Source organism: Scyliorhinus canicula, chromosome 4, assembly GCF_902713615.1.
Source record: "Scyliorhinus canicula chromosome 4, sScyCan1.1, whole genome shotgun sequence".
Taxonomy (NCBI): domain Eukaryota; kingdom Metazoa; phylum Chordata; class Chondrichthyes; order Carcharhiniformes; family Scyliorhinidae; genus Scyliorhinus; species Scyliorhinus canicula.
The window spans coordinates 177,883,668-177,898,493 of record NC_052149.1 but is presented as its reverse complement, the minus strand read 5'-3'; the positions used below and the strand labels follow the sequence as shown (position 1 = coordinate 177,898,493).

At 49.4% G+C, this 14,826-nt stretch overlaps 1 protein-coding gene across 1 annotated transcript in view; it reads right to left on the bottom strand.

Moving 5' to 3' along the window:
* Positions 1-13,482, bottom strand: part of simc1 (SUMO interacting motifs containing 1) — a 110,754-nt gene extending 97,272 nt beyond the window's left edge. The window contains exon 1 of the mRNA XM_038795608.1: positions 13,340-13,482. The gene's annotated coding sequence lies outside the window, so the exon portion shown is untranslated. The remainder of the gene's footprint in view (positions 1-13,339) is intronic.
* Between the last annotated feature and the right edge of the window lie 1,344 nt (positions 13,483-14,826).

Here is a 14,826-nt window from a genome sequence, read left to right as displayed (position 1 = left end):
CTGACACCTGCTTTCTGTTTAATCACAGGTTTCCGACTCTCATGCAGTAGGAATTTCAGAGTTGTACTTCTGCAGGACACCAAGCAAAATGCTTTTGATCATTCTCAGAAAATTATATTAAACTCTTCTGTTTATTAACACACTCCCCATAATAGACAAATCCTACACTTAAGGAAATTTTGGCCACTGCAGTAGAAAATGTTCAGCCTGAACCTAAGCTTACATTAACACTGCAATGAAGTTACTGTGAAAAGACCCTGGTCGCTACTTTCCAGTGCCTGCGGGACATGGGCATCGCTGGCACCGTCAGCATTTATTGCCCATGCCTAGTTGCCCTGCAGAAGTGGTGGTGAGTTGCCTTCTTGAACCGCTGCAGTTCCTGAGTTGTAGGTACACCCACAGTTCTGTTAGGGAGGGAGTTCCAGGATTTTGCCCCAGTGACAGTGAAGGAATGGTGATATATTTCCAAGTCAAGATGATGAGTGAGTTGGAGGGGAACCTCCAGGTGGTGGAGTTCCCTGGTATCTGCTGCTCTTGTCCTTCTAGATGCTAGCGGGTGTGGGTTTGGAAGGTGCTGTCTAAGGAACCTTGGTGAGTTACTGCAGAGTATCTTGTAGGTGGTATACAAGCTGCCACTGTTCGTCAGTGGTGGACGGTTTGAATGTGTGGAAGGTGGAGCAATCAAGCGGGCTGCTTTATCCTGGAAGGTGTCGAGCTTCTTGAGTGTTGCTGGAACTGCACTCATCCAGGCAAGTGGAGAGTATTCCATTACACTCCTGACTTGTGCCTTGTAGATGGTGGACAGGCTTTTGGGGGGGGGGGGGGGGGGGGGGGGTTAGGAGGTGAGTTACTCGCTGTAGGATTCCTAGCCTTTGACCTGCCCTGAAAGCCACAGTATTAATATGAACTGGCTAGCTCAGTTCAGTTTCTGATAAATGGTAACTACCCAGGATGTTGATTGTGGAAGATTCAGTGATGGCAATGCCATTGAATGTCAAGGGACGATGGTTAGATCCTCTCATTTTAGGAGATGGTCATTGCCTGGCACTTGTGCGGCATGAATGTAATTGTCACTTGCCTGCTTATGCCTGGAGATTTGCCAGGTCTTGCTGCATTTGGACATGGACTGCTTCATTATTTGAGGATATGTGAAAGGTGCTGAACATTGTGCAGTCGTCTGCGAACATCCCTACTTATGAACTTATGATGGAATGAGGTCATTGATGAAGCAGCTGAAGATGGTTGGGTCTTGGACACTACCCTTTTTTAATGGTGTATTTTATTCCAAATGTGTAAAAAACAGTAACATATAGAACGCACTCCACAACCTCACACAGTTTGTACAATTTTTCTCTTTTAGCCCCTACCCTTCACCCTCCTCCCCACCTCCCATGACGAACAGTTCCTCAAACATTGTTATGAACAACCCCCACCATGATTTGAAGCCTTCCGCTGACCCCCTCAACTCAAATTTGATCTTTTCCAACCGAAGAAAGTCATAAAGGTCCCCCAGCCTCCCTTGGCCTCCAAATTAGCAAAATTCTTTGCCAGGCAATTAGAGAGGCGAAGGCCGTAACATTTCCCCCCTTCCCTTCCAGCAGCTCCAGAGTTTCCAATACCCCAAAGATCGGCACCAATGGGTCCGGCCAGACCTCCACCTCCGCAGTTTTAGATAACGTCCCAAACACCGCTTCTCAGTACCTCTGCACCTTCTCGCAACCTCAGAACATGAGCACATGATTCGCTGGCCCTCGCCCACACTTACCACACTCATCGGCTACCCCTTGAAAGAACCCACTCATCCTCGCCCAGGTGCACCACCTTGAACTGAAGTGAGCTCACCCTCGCACAGGAGGTTGAATTCACCCTACGCATCGGCTCACAACATAGTCCCCAGCCTATTTCTCCCTCTAACTCCTCCTGCCATTTGTTCTTGATCCTCACCACTTAGTAATAATAATAATAACAATCTTTATTAGTGTCACAAGTGAAAATCCCCCAGTCGCCACATTCCGGCGCCTGTCACACAGAGGGAGAATTCAGAATGCCCAATTCACCTCAGAAGCACGTATTTCGGGACTTGTGGGAGCACCTGCAGGAAACCCACACCAACACGTGGAGAACATGCAGACTGTGCACAAGTGACCCAAGCTGGAAACGAACCTGGGACCCTGGCGCTGTGAAGCACCAGTGCTAACCACTGTGCTCCGGTGCTGCCCACCACCCACCCCCCCCCACCCCGGCCCGCTCCCCCAACCACCCATATATGTCCCCAATCCTACCCCCCCACCTCAAACAGGAGCAGCAGTTGTCCCAATAAGATGTACCCCGGCAACCTGGGAAACGTCCTCCACTCCTTTCGTGCAAAGTCCCTCACTGCACGTGTCTAAATTCACTTACCCTCGACAGCTCAAACCTCTCTCGCATTTCATCCAGACCTGCAAACTTTCTTTCCAAGTACAAGTCCCTCAGCCTCACCAGCCTCGCCTCCCTCCACTTCCCATACATTCCAGCCATCTCTCCCGGCGTAAACATGTGATGCCCGCAGTGGTGGCAACACCGACATCCTCTCCAACTTAAATGTCCCGGCAGCTGATGCCACACCCTAACCGTCGACTGTACCACCGGGCTCCCCAAAACTTACCCATAGCTAGTGGCAGTGGAGCTGTCACCAGAACCCTCAGACAGAATCCCCGATAGGACTCCTTCTCCATTTTGACCTAATCCAAAACCCCCCCCCCCCATTATTGCCTCAACTTCTCCACATTCGCTGCCCAATAGTGGTGCAGCAGGTCTGGGAGTGAAACCCCCCTTTCTGTCTCTGCCTCTGTAGAAGGGCCCTCTTTACCCTCAGCACATTCCCCACCCATATAAACCCTGAAATCAGTGCCTCCAATATCCGGAAGAATGCCTTCGGGAGAAAGAGCTGGAAAACGAACAGGAACCTTGGCAGCACATTCATTTTTACAACCTGCAACCTCCCTGCCAATGTCAGTTGTAATGTATCCCATCTCTTTAAACCCTCCGAATCACCTCCACCAATGTTATCAAATTCTACCTGTGCATCGTAGCCCATTCCCTCGTCACCTGAATCCCCAAGTATCTGAACCTTTCCCTAGCTACCTTGAATGGCAACATCCCGAAGTTGGCCCCCGCCCCAACGCATTCACTGGAAACACCTTGCTCTTCTCGACATTTAACTTCTACCCGAAGAATGTCCCAAACTTCTCCCATGATCCTACCCATACACTTCAACGGGTCCGATATGAACAACAGGTCGTCCACGTGCAGCAACACCCGGTGCTCCCTGCTCCCCTCAAAACCACTGCCATCCCACTCCAACAGATCCTTTCCCTTCTTTGGGATTAGCGTTTAACTTAACTTAATTTAAGTTAAGAGAAGTTGGGCTGGATTCTCCGCTGCCTGGTGTCAGCAGTGAGATTCGCGATCAGGTGGAGAATGTGCAAATGTGTGGGCCAAGAAGCGGAATTGGCATCGAGCGTCGCATCTGTTGCGATGCTCCGGTCCCTCACTGGTGGCAGCATCGAGGTTCATGCCCCGCAGGCCCCATGTAAATCTGTGATTCAAATCGATTTTCCTACGATTAATGGGCTGGACATTGGATGCTCTACTCGCTGCGATGCTCCACCCGTCTCAGGTGGGAATCACATGTGTTATGGGCCAGAGTTTAGAGAACCCCAAAGTGTATCATGGAGTTCACCTGACCCACAACTTTTAATAGATTGTGGTATGGGGAGCGCACGGCCCACTCTACAGGTGTGGTACAGCTGAAATGGAAATGTATTTTTTAAAGCAATATAATGCTTATTCTATGAACTCAAGTTAACCTTTTTAAAAACATACAGTGAACCTCTTGGCAACCATTAATTCAAATACAACCCCCAAAGAATACAACAGTAAGTAATCCTTAATAACTTCCCAAACAACATCCAGAAGACAAAATAAACACCTTTTAACAGAAACACATCAGGTTCACATTCACTACTGAAAACATTTAGAATTCTGAATTCACCAAATGATCAAGAGATAGTCTTTTCATGGCAGAGAGATCAACAGTACACCTGCTTTGCCTGGCTTCAGCTCCAACACTGAAAACAAAACCAAAAAGACACAGACACACCCAAGCTTTTCTCAAAGTGAAACCAAAAAGCAGAGCCAGAGCTCAGCTCCACCCACACTCTGACATCACTGCAGTGCCAAACATTTCTTAAAGTGACATTCTCATGACACATGGGCGTGAATTGGTGCAAGTATTTCCGAGCAGGGCCGGGCTCCATGGCTGTTGAGGGGGAATAAGAAGGTAAAAAAACTCTCAAAATCTTTTGGGGTTGCTGGCCGTTGTTGGCCTGGATGTCATGGAGCAGATGGGAATGACTTGGCTGCAAGTGTGTGGACTGGGGTGCTGCCCTCAGGATTGCCGTGGCCTAGTTCCGACACCCATTGCTGCATTATTTCATTTAAACCTACCCCTTAGTTGCAACTTACAGACTCCTAGCTGTTCACTGTGTCCTGTATATGCTCAGAGGGCTTCTGGTCATATGGGGACCCACGCCGTCTGCCCCTCTGAAACCTCATACTCCAGCAGTATCATCTAGGGGATGGGTGTGACCATGTTCCATTTCTGGACCACTAGGTGTTGGCATTCCTCAGTGAATTTCTTAGAAGTACAGCCCCACAGCAGAGGATTAGCAGAGCTCATTGCAAACAAAGGATACATGCACTATGGCCGTTAGCACCCTCCCTGGCATACTGCCCCTCTCAGAGTAGAAGCCTCACCAGTCAGAGTATCAGCTAGCCCACCCCTGAGGATCACGAGCTATCTCCAAGGCCTGCCTGTCCACTGCACTCCAATACCATCCATCCTATCCCCAGCCAGGAAACCTGACCAGCTCTCTGTCACAACCTGTTGTGTTAAACCCAGATTCCACGTAACACTGAGCTAAGGTGCCAGCAAACGCATACATCCGTCACTCATCCCCAGATGTAGGACCTGCCGGACACCAGCTTTTTAGCATGCAGACGACAGGCAGCACAAGTTGACCGTCCCCAACACACAACCAGTTGCCACCCTGCTGGCGGGAGAATACAATCCCACCCAGTGAGGAAGCCCACAGTAAACTGCACTGGGGGAAACAGAACAGGGGCACGCTATCACTGGTTGGAGTAGCCACCAGTACCCCTGTTGGCAGGTGTGTGTGGTGAAGATAGAGGCTCCCCACATCACAGGTCAGGTGCAAGTCATTGATCGGGACAGGGTTGTCGAGCGGACACTATCATCTCTAAGGGCCCGGAGGAGAAGGAGCGGGGGCAGATTGAGGGTGGCGCAGCAATACAATTCAGGGTGACCACGTAACCTGGTGGCACTAGATGGTCAAAGAAATCCTCATGTTTCTAACATTTTCTGTCTCTCCGTCCTCCACCTGCAGGTACATGGTTACCAGACTACAGAGGCACCGGCATGGGCCCCCTCACTTCCTCCTCCCTTGGGTGCAGGCTATTCCATGGGACGGAGGTGAGGCCAGAGTGAACTCTGGAGTGAGCTCCGGAGGCGCCAATGTCACCCTGGAGGCTGGCCCTTATCTGAGCCATGGTTTCGATACCCTCAGCCATAGTGCACTGAAACTCAGTCACGTCCCTCAGCGAGAGAGGAAAGATATCATAGAATTTACAGTGCAGAAGGAGGCCATTCGGCCCATCGAGTCTGCACCGGCTCTTGGAAAGAGCACCCTACCCAACGTCAACACCTCCACCTTATCCCCATAACCCAGTAACCCCACCCAACACTAAGGGCAATTTTGGACACTAAGGGCAATTTATCATGGCCAATCCACCTAACCTGCACATCTTTGGACTGTGGGACGAAACCGGAGCACCCGGAGGAAACCCACGCACACACGGGGAGGATGTGCAGACTCGACACAGACAGTGACCCAAGCCGCAATCGAACCTGGCACCCTGGAGCTATGAAACAATTGTGCTATCCACAATGCTACCTGCCTTCCTGCAGATTGGAAGGTATCATATGTCATTGCACTAATTAAGAAGGGAGGGAGAGAGAAAATGGGAACGACACATCTGTTAGGCTTACATCAGCAGTAGGAAAATGCTGGAATCTGTTATAAAGGATGTGATAAATGGACAGTTCGATGATTATAATCTGATTGGGCATAGTCAACATGGAATTATGAATGGGTAATCATGTTTGACAAACCTGTTGGAGTCTTTTAAGTATGTTATCAACAGAATCAATAAACGGGGAGTTGGTGGATGTAGTGTACTTGGATTTTCAGAAGGCTTTTGATAAAGTCCCCCACGGGAGGTTGTTTAGCAAAATAAAATCCCATGGGATAGGAGGTAATATACCGGCATGGATCAAGGATTTGTTAATCCCTGATCCACGCAGGTATAGAAAACAGAGTAAGAATAAATGTGAGTCATTCTCACATTGGTGTACCGTAAGGTTCAGTATTGGCCCTAATTGTTCACAGTATATATAAATGATTTGGAAGTGGGGACCAAATGCAATATTTCCAAGTTCACCGGTGACACAAAATTAGGAATTTGTGTTCTGAGGAAGGGGCAAAGTTGCTTCAAGAGGATTTGAACAGACTTAGTGGGTGGGCAAGAATATGGCACATGGGTCAGTTATTAGATGGTCAGTTTTTGTTCAATGTGTGCAGGAGGGTTTCCTGACACAGTATGTAGATAGGCCAACAGGAGGGGAGGCCAGATTGGATTTGGTACTGGGTAATGAACAAGGCCAAATGTTAGATATGGAGGTAGCACTTTGGTGATAGTGACCACAATTCGCTTACGTTTACTTTAGCGATGGAAAGGGATAGGTATATACCGCAGGGCAAGAGTTATACTGGGGGAAAGGCAATTATGATGCGATTAGGCAAGACTTAGGATGCATAGGATGGGGAAGGAAACTGCAGGGGATGGGCACAATTGAAATGTGGAGCTTGTTCAAGGAACAGCTATTGCGTTTCCTTGATAAGTATGTACCTGTCAGGCAGGGAGGAAGTAGTCGATCGAGGGAACCGTGGTTCACTAAAGTAGTTGAATCACTTGTCAAGAGGAAGATGTAAAGATGAGACGTGAAGGTTCAGTTAGGGCGCTTGAGAGTTACAAGTTACAAGTTAGCCAGGAAGGACCTAAAGAGAGAGCTAAGAAGAACCAGGAGGGGACATGAGGAGTCCTTGGCAGGTAGGAGAAAGGAAAACCCTAAAGCTTTCTATAGGTATGTCAGGAATAAAAGAATGACTCGGGTAAGAGTAGGGCCAGTCAAGGACAGTAGTGGAAAGTTGTGCGTGGAGTCCGTGGAGATAGGAGAGGCGCTAAATGCATATTTTCCTCAGTATTCACACAGGAAAAAGACAATGTTGTCGAGGAGAATACTGAGATACAGGCTACTGGGCTAAACGGGATTGAGGGCCATAAGGAGGAGGTGTTAGCAATTCTGGAAAGTGTGAAAATAGATAAATCCCCTGGGCCAGATGGGATTTATCCTAGGATTCTCTGGGAAGCTAGGGAGGAGATTGCAGAGCCTTTGGCTTTGATCTTTATGTCATCATTGTCGACAGGAATAGTGCCAGAAGACTGGAGGATAGCAAATGTTGTTCCCTTGTTCAAGAAGGGGAGTAGAGACAACCCCAGTAACTATAGACCAGTAAGCCTTACTTCTGTTGTGGGCAAAGTCTTGGAAAGGATTATAAGAGATAGGATTTATAATCACCTAGAAAGGAATAATTTGATTAGGGAGTCAGCACAGTTTTGTGAAGGGTAGGTCGTGCCTCACAAACCTTGTTGAGTTCTTTGAGAAGATGACCAACCAGGTGGACGAGAGTAAAGCAGTTAATGTGGTGTATATGGATTTCAGTAAAGCATTTGATAAGGTTCCCACGGTAGGCTATTGCAGAAAATACGGAGGCATGGGATTCAGGGTGATTTAGTGGTTTGGATCAGAAATTGGCTAGCTGTAAGAAGACAGATGGTGGTAGTTGATGGGAAATGTTCAGCCTGGAGTTCAGTTACTAGTGGTGTACCACAAGGATCTGTTTTGGGGCAACTGCTGTTTGTTATTTTTATAAATGACCTGGGGGAGGGCGTAGAAGGATGGGTGAGTAAATTTGCAGATGACACTAAAGTCGGTGGAGTTGTGGACAGTGCGGAAGGATGTTTCAGGTTACAGAGGGACATAAATAAGCTGAAGAGCTGGGCTGACAGGTGGCAAATGGAGTTTAATGCAGAAAAGTGTGAGGTGATTCATTTTGGAAGGAGTAACAGGAAGACAGAGTACTGGGCTAATGGTAAGATTCTTGGTAGTGTGGATGAGCAGAGAGATCTCGGTGTCCAGGTACATAGATCCCTGAAAGTTGTCACCCAGGTTGATAGGGATGTTAAAAAGGCGTACGGTGTGTTAGCTTTTATTGGTAGAGGGATTGAGTTTCGGAGGCATAGGTCACGTTGCAGCTGTACAAAACTCTGGTGCGGCCACATTTGGTGTATTGCGTGCAGTTCTGGTCGCCGCATTATAGACGGATGTGGAAGCATTGGAAAGGGTGCAGAGGAGACTTACCAGGATGTTGCCTGGTATGGAGGAAAGGCTGAGGGACTTGAGGCTGTTTTCGTGAGAGAGAAGAAGGTTAAGAGGTGACTTAATTGAGGCATACAAGATGATCAGAGGATTGGATAGGGTGGACAGTGAGAGACTTTTTCCTCGGATGGTGATGGCTAGCACGAGGGTACATAGCTTTAAATTGAGGGGCGATAGATAGGACAGATGGCAGAGGTAGGTTCTTTACTCAAAGAGTAGTAGGGGCGTGGAATGCCCTGCCTGCAACAGTAGTGGACTCACCAACATTAAGGACATTTAAATAGTCATTGGATAAACATATGGATGATAATGGAATAGTGTAGATGGGTTTGAGATTGGTTTCACAGGTCGGCGCAACATCGAGGGCCAAAGGGCCTGTACTGCGCTGTAATGTTCTGGTGTTCTATTGGAATATAATGTGGAAAAATGTGAGGTTATCTACTTTGGTAAAAGGAACCGACATGCAGAATATTCTTAAATGGTGAGAGATTAGAAAGTGTAAATATACAAAGGGATCTGGATGTTGTTGTCAATAAGTCACTTCAATTGTGTAGACCACACCTGGAGTACTTTGTACATTTTTGATCCATTTACCATTGGAAAGATATTGCCATCGTGGGAGTGCAACAAAGTTTGGCCATGTGAAATGGCCGCCCGCAAAGGATATTGTCAAGTTTCTCGACCTCCTCTGGAGTGTTTTTGAAGTTGGTTTCTTTTTTTTTAACAAACAATTTTTAATGAGGTACTTTTGGCATAACAAACAATCACAGTACAAAAAACAATAGAGTAAAAAGAACAGTAATCAAAAAACAGCCCCCGACATCCGTCCCTCCAAGGCCCGCCTATTTAACCCCCCTACTCGATACTAACCTAGCCCCCCCCCCCGCTGACGATTAATTCCCCACGAAGAAGTCAATGAATGGTTGCCACCTCCGGGCGAACCCTCACACCGACCCTCTCAAGGCGAACTTGATCTTTTCCAGGCCGAGAGAGCTCACCATGACAGTTAACCAGGCCTCTGACTTCGGAGGCCTAGACTCCCTCCAAGCCAGTAATATCCGTCACTGGGCTACCAAGGAGGAAAAGGCCAAAACATCTGCCTCTCTCTCCTCCTGAACACCCGGATCCTCCAACACCCCAAAGATCGCTACCCCTGGACTCATTTCCGCCCTCATCTTCAATACTCTGGACATGACATCCACGAACCTCTGCCAATATCCCCTAAATTTTGGGCATGCCCAGAACATATTGATGAGACCATCAATTCATATTAGAAGTGAACAGTGGTTTTAATCGTCTTACAACAGAGCCTGCCTGTGACAAGATGAACTCTTGATGAACTGGCAGGCAGGCTCACAACAGCAACCTTTATACTTTTGGTTAGGGGAGGAGCCATGGGCAGAGCCAAGGGTGGAGCCCAGTACAAGCTCCTCATCTCCCCCTATGGGTATAGCCACACAACTACACATGATCTGATACAAGGTACAGGCTCAACACATGTTGTACAATACAGTGTGAATTATTAGTGTTTATAATTCACCACACATATGGACATGGTTCACTAGTCCCCCGCATATCTGATACACTTTTCTTCCACCCCAAAAAATCTACTCATCCGGGTCGCTGTCATGTGCGCCCGGTGCACCACCTTAAACTGGAGCAAGCTGAGCCTTGCGCATGTAGCGGTTGCGTTGACCCTGCTCAGCGCCACCGCCCATAGGCCGTCCTCCATCTCGCCCCCAGTTCCTCCTCCCATTTACACTTCAGCTCCTCTGTATGTGTCTTCTCCGCCCCCATTAATTCTTTGTAGATGTCAGAGATGCTCCCCTCCCCCACCCATGCCCTAGACACTACCCTATCTTGAATCCCTCTTTGTGGCAGGAGTGGGAAGGATGGTGCCTGCCTGCGCAGAAAGTCCCGCACCTAAAGATATCTGAAATAATTCCCTGCTGTCAGCACAAACTTCTCCAGCACCCTTAAGCTAGGAAAGCTCCTTCCAGAAACAGGTCCAAAATCTTCTCAATCCCCGCCCTTTCCCATTCCCGAAATCCCCCAGCTAAGCTCCCCGGAGTGAACCGATGATTGTTGCATATTGGGGACCAAACCGACACCCTCACTGCACCAACAAATCTCCTCCATTGACCCCAGATCCTCAGGGCCACCACCACCACGGGTCTGGTCGAATATCTCGCCGGTTGGAACGCCAATGGTGCCGTTATCTGCATCCATGGCCATAACTACCTCAACTTCCCTACCCTCCAGGGGCATCATAATCAAATGTGGTGATCCACTACTGTTTAATTGTGTGTGTGCCTGTATTAGGGGATGTACAGCAGTACCTGTATTACAGGTTTGCCGGTAGCCCCTGCCGGCTAGCTCCGCCCATAGGGTGCCGTATAAATATGTATGAGATCTCCTGAGCTGCCATTCTATCAGCTGCAGCCTAACGATAAACATCTCATGGTAATAAAGCCTCTCTTGTACCGATTCGAGTCTTTAAGTGCAATTGATAGCGCATCAATTTATTACCGTGAGATTTTCGACATCATGGACATCAGGATAAAACCCGATCGCTTGCAGCTGGATCCACAATCGGCAAATGCCAGAAGAGACTTTAATCACTGGCTGGCTTGCTTCGAGGCGTACATCACCTCAGCGGATCCCGCACCGTCAGAAGCTCAGAAAATTCAACTCCTCTACTCAAGGTTGAGCTCCAGCGTGTTCCCGCTGATACAGGACATGCCGAATTACGCACGCGCCATGGAACTCCTTAAAGAAAATTACGTCCAGAAGACGAACACTCTGTTTGCGAGGCATGTACTCGCCACTCCTGTACAACTACCTGGTGAGTCGATTGAAGACTTCTGGCGGGCCCTTATCCCTCTAGTACGGGAATGTGACTGTCAGGCCGTCACGGCCACGGAACATTCCAATCTCCTCATGCGTGATGCATTTGTTTTTTTTTTTAAATTTAGAGTACCCAATTAATTTTTTCCAATTAAGGGGCAATTTAGCGTGGCCAATCCACCTACCCTGCACATCTTTGGGTTGTGGGGGCGAAACCCACGCAAACACGGGGAGAATGTGCAAACTCCACACAGACAGTGACCCAGAGCCGGGATCGAACCTGGGACCTCGGCGCCGTGAGGCAACAGGGCTAACCCACTGCGCCACCGTGCTGCCCTCTGCGTGATGCATTTGTGACGGGGATTGCATCGGACCCCATCCGGCAACGACTGCTGGAAGGGGCCGCGCCCGAACTAAAGGCGACAAAGACTTCAGCGCTCTCCATGATGGTCGCTTCTCGTAATGTACAGTCCTACCCCGCTCGCCGTAAGGCCCACCCATCCTACCCCTTGTGGACCCCGCAAATGACCCCCCCAATATGCCTGCGCTGCTCACCACACCGCACACTCTGGGGGTACTCGCTGCTACTTCTGCGGCCAACAGAAGCACCCCCTCCAGCACTGCCTGGCCCGCGCCGCGACGTGTAAATCCTGTGGCAAGAAAGGCCATTTTGCAGTGGTGTGTTAGGCCCGTGCTATCGCGCCCGACCTCTCTCCCTTCCCTCAGCCGATCACGCAATGGGCGCCGCCATCCTCTGCTCCCGGGGCCACGTGCGACCAGTGGGCACCGCCATCTTCTCCCCCCAGGTCCACATGCGGCCCATAGGCGCCATCTTGCGTGCCCCCACAACATGCGCGCCATGGGCACCGCCATCTTCCCCCCCCCAGGTCCACGTGCGGCCAGTGGGCGCTGCCATCTTGTCCCGCCCCCACAACGTGCGCACCATGGGCGCCGCCATCTTCTCCCCCACAGGTACTTCGGACGCCGCCATTTTGTCCTCCTCTCGGGACTGGACCGCGGGACCCGGGTCGCTGTCACTCCTCGTCGGACTCCCCGGATGATCGCCCGCTGCAGCACCCCTCTATCCCTCGGCTCGTTAAAAACCTTAACCAGCAACGGCCCTAATATCCCCAAAATTTCTTGTAAAATTCTACCGGGAACCTGTCTGGCCCCGGAGCTTTGCCCGACTGCATTGCCTTCAAGCCTTCAGAAATTTCTTCAGCCCTAATCGGAGCCCCCAACTACTCCGTGCCCATCCTTGGGAAAGTCAGCCCGTCCAGAAAGCATTTATCCCCTCGGGCCCCAAAAGGTGGGGGGGGGGGGGGTTCTGAGCGGTAAAGCCCGCTATAAAAATCCCTGAACACCCTATGTAGCCCAGCCGAATCCCCTACCAGGTTCCCATCCCCGTCGACCACCTTATTTATTCCCCTGGCCGCCTCCCTCTTCCTCAACTGCTGTGCCAGCATTCTGCTGGCCTTCTCCCCATATTCATATAGCGTCCCCCTTGCCATTCTAAGCTGCTCCACTGCCTTGCCCGTGGACAGTACCCCAAACTCTGCCTGCAGCCTCCGACGCACCATTAACGTTCCACCCTTGGGGTCACTGCATACCTCCTATCTATCCGTAGGATCTCCTTGATCAGTCGTTCCGTCTCTGCCCTATCCGTCCTGTCCCTATGAGCTCGGATTGAAATCAACTCCCCTCTCACCACTGCCTTCAGCGCCTCCCAGACCACCGCTGCTGAGACTTCCCCTGTGCCATTGACCTGCAGGTAGTCCAGCACACACTTCCTTACTCTCTCACACACCGCCTCATCCACCACAGGCCCACGTCCAATCGCCACTGCGGGCACTGGAAGCTCTCCTCACTGACCTGCAGTTCCACCCAATGTGGGGCATGGTCCGAGATAGTGATGGCCGTTGAAGTTGGTTTCTAAGAACTGATGTTTATGGTCAGGAAAGACAGAGGAATTGCTGACCCAGATCGGAGAGCTGTGGTGAAAGTGCCTTTTGGTTCACAACATGACCAGGAAATGAAGCGACCAGGAAATGCAGAAAGGGGAACTTTTCAAAGGGGGAGGAACAGGAGGAGGCAGGGAGGAAGCATCTTGGACGCCTTGTAACTGGATGTGCTAGCAGGTAATTGGGCTGAATTTTCTGTTATGCAACTTCCCTTGACAACAAGGAACTGTAGTTCCCCACTGCTACATGCGTAGGAGAGGTACTACCTTGGCAGCCATCCAACAATAAAAACCACCAACAGAAACCTTTAATTTACATCTTTCTCCAACAATTCATCGAAATATACAAAGATAAAAATGAGCTACTCTCCTTAGTGTAATCTCGTGGTTCTTGTTTTGCATGTGCCTTTATCCCAGCATGTTTGATGGCTGCTATGTACACTGGGGAAGCACATCCTCATGCAGTTCTAAGCCTGTGGGCCCAGCTTCTAAAGACCGTACGTCGGCAGGGGCGGCAGTGTCCGGGCTGGCTGGTGGACAGGCAACATCAAGAGCACTGGCTGAGTGGCAGTGATGGGAGACCGAATACACTCTTCCTGAGAGAGGACTGCAGGCTCATCATGCTCCCTGATGCCACTGCTACTCCCATAGGGTGGCACTTTTGCAAGCCTCGTGATGTATTTCTGGATAAATTGAACTGAGAGCTTATATGACCCTTTTGAGCATTGAGGTCTGCAGCACAAATGGCAGCAAACTGAGCCTGCATGGCAACAAGCTTGGACCTAATTACATAGCTTACTGTAGCACTGAGATGATGTGTGAATTCTGCCCAAACAATGGTGGGAGCTGAGACAGCGACTACCTCCAAAATGGTTGTGTCTACTATTGCTGTCATGGAGTGGACTCCCAAGTTCTGAGTAATGCCTTCAGTTAAATTGGAGCCAAACTCCTCCACACTATTAAATAAGCAAAACATTGAATATACTTGAATCTGAAACCAGAACAGAGAATGCTGGAAAAACTCATCTTAAACCCTTAAAAGAAAAATCTCAAACATTTATGATATCAATAGCCCTCTCTTCCCTCTCTTCCCCCCAACCCCCATATGCACACATGAACCAGGTCACTATCTTTTGTTCTTCAGGATGTTACATCATTTAGCAATCTCTCCCAGCTATAGTTTCATATCCAACACATTTTTCCCTCTCTTTACTTCTGATGAAGAGTCAGATGGACTCTAAATATCAACTCTGTTTACTCTTCTTGCAGATGCTGTGAGAGCTGCTCAGTTTTTCCAGCATACTCGGTTCTTCTTCCATACTCTTGCTTGTCTGACAAGCCTGTCAATGCACCAGGCATCGTATTATGGTGCTCATCAAGCGTCTCCTGTTGACTGTCC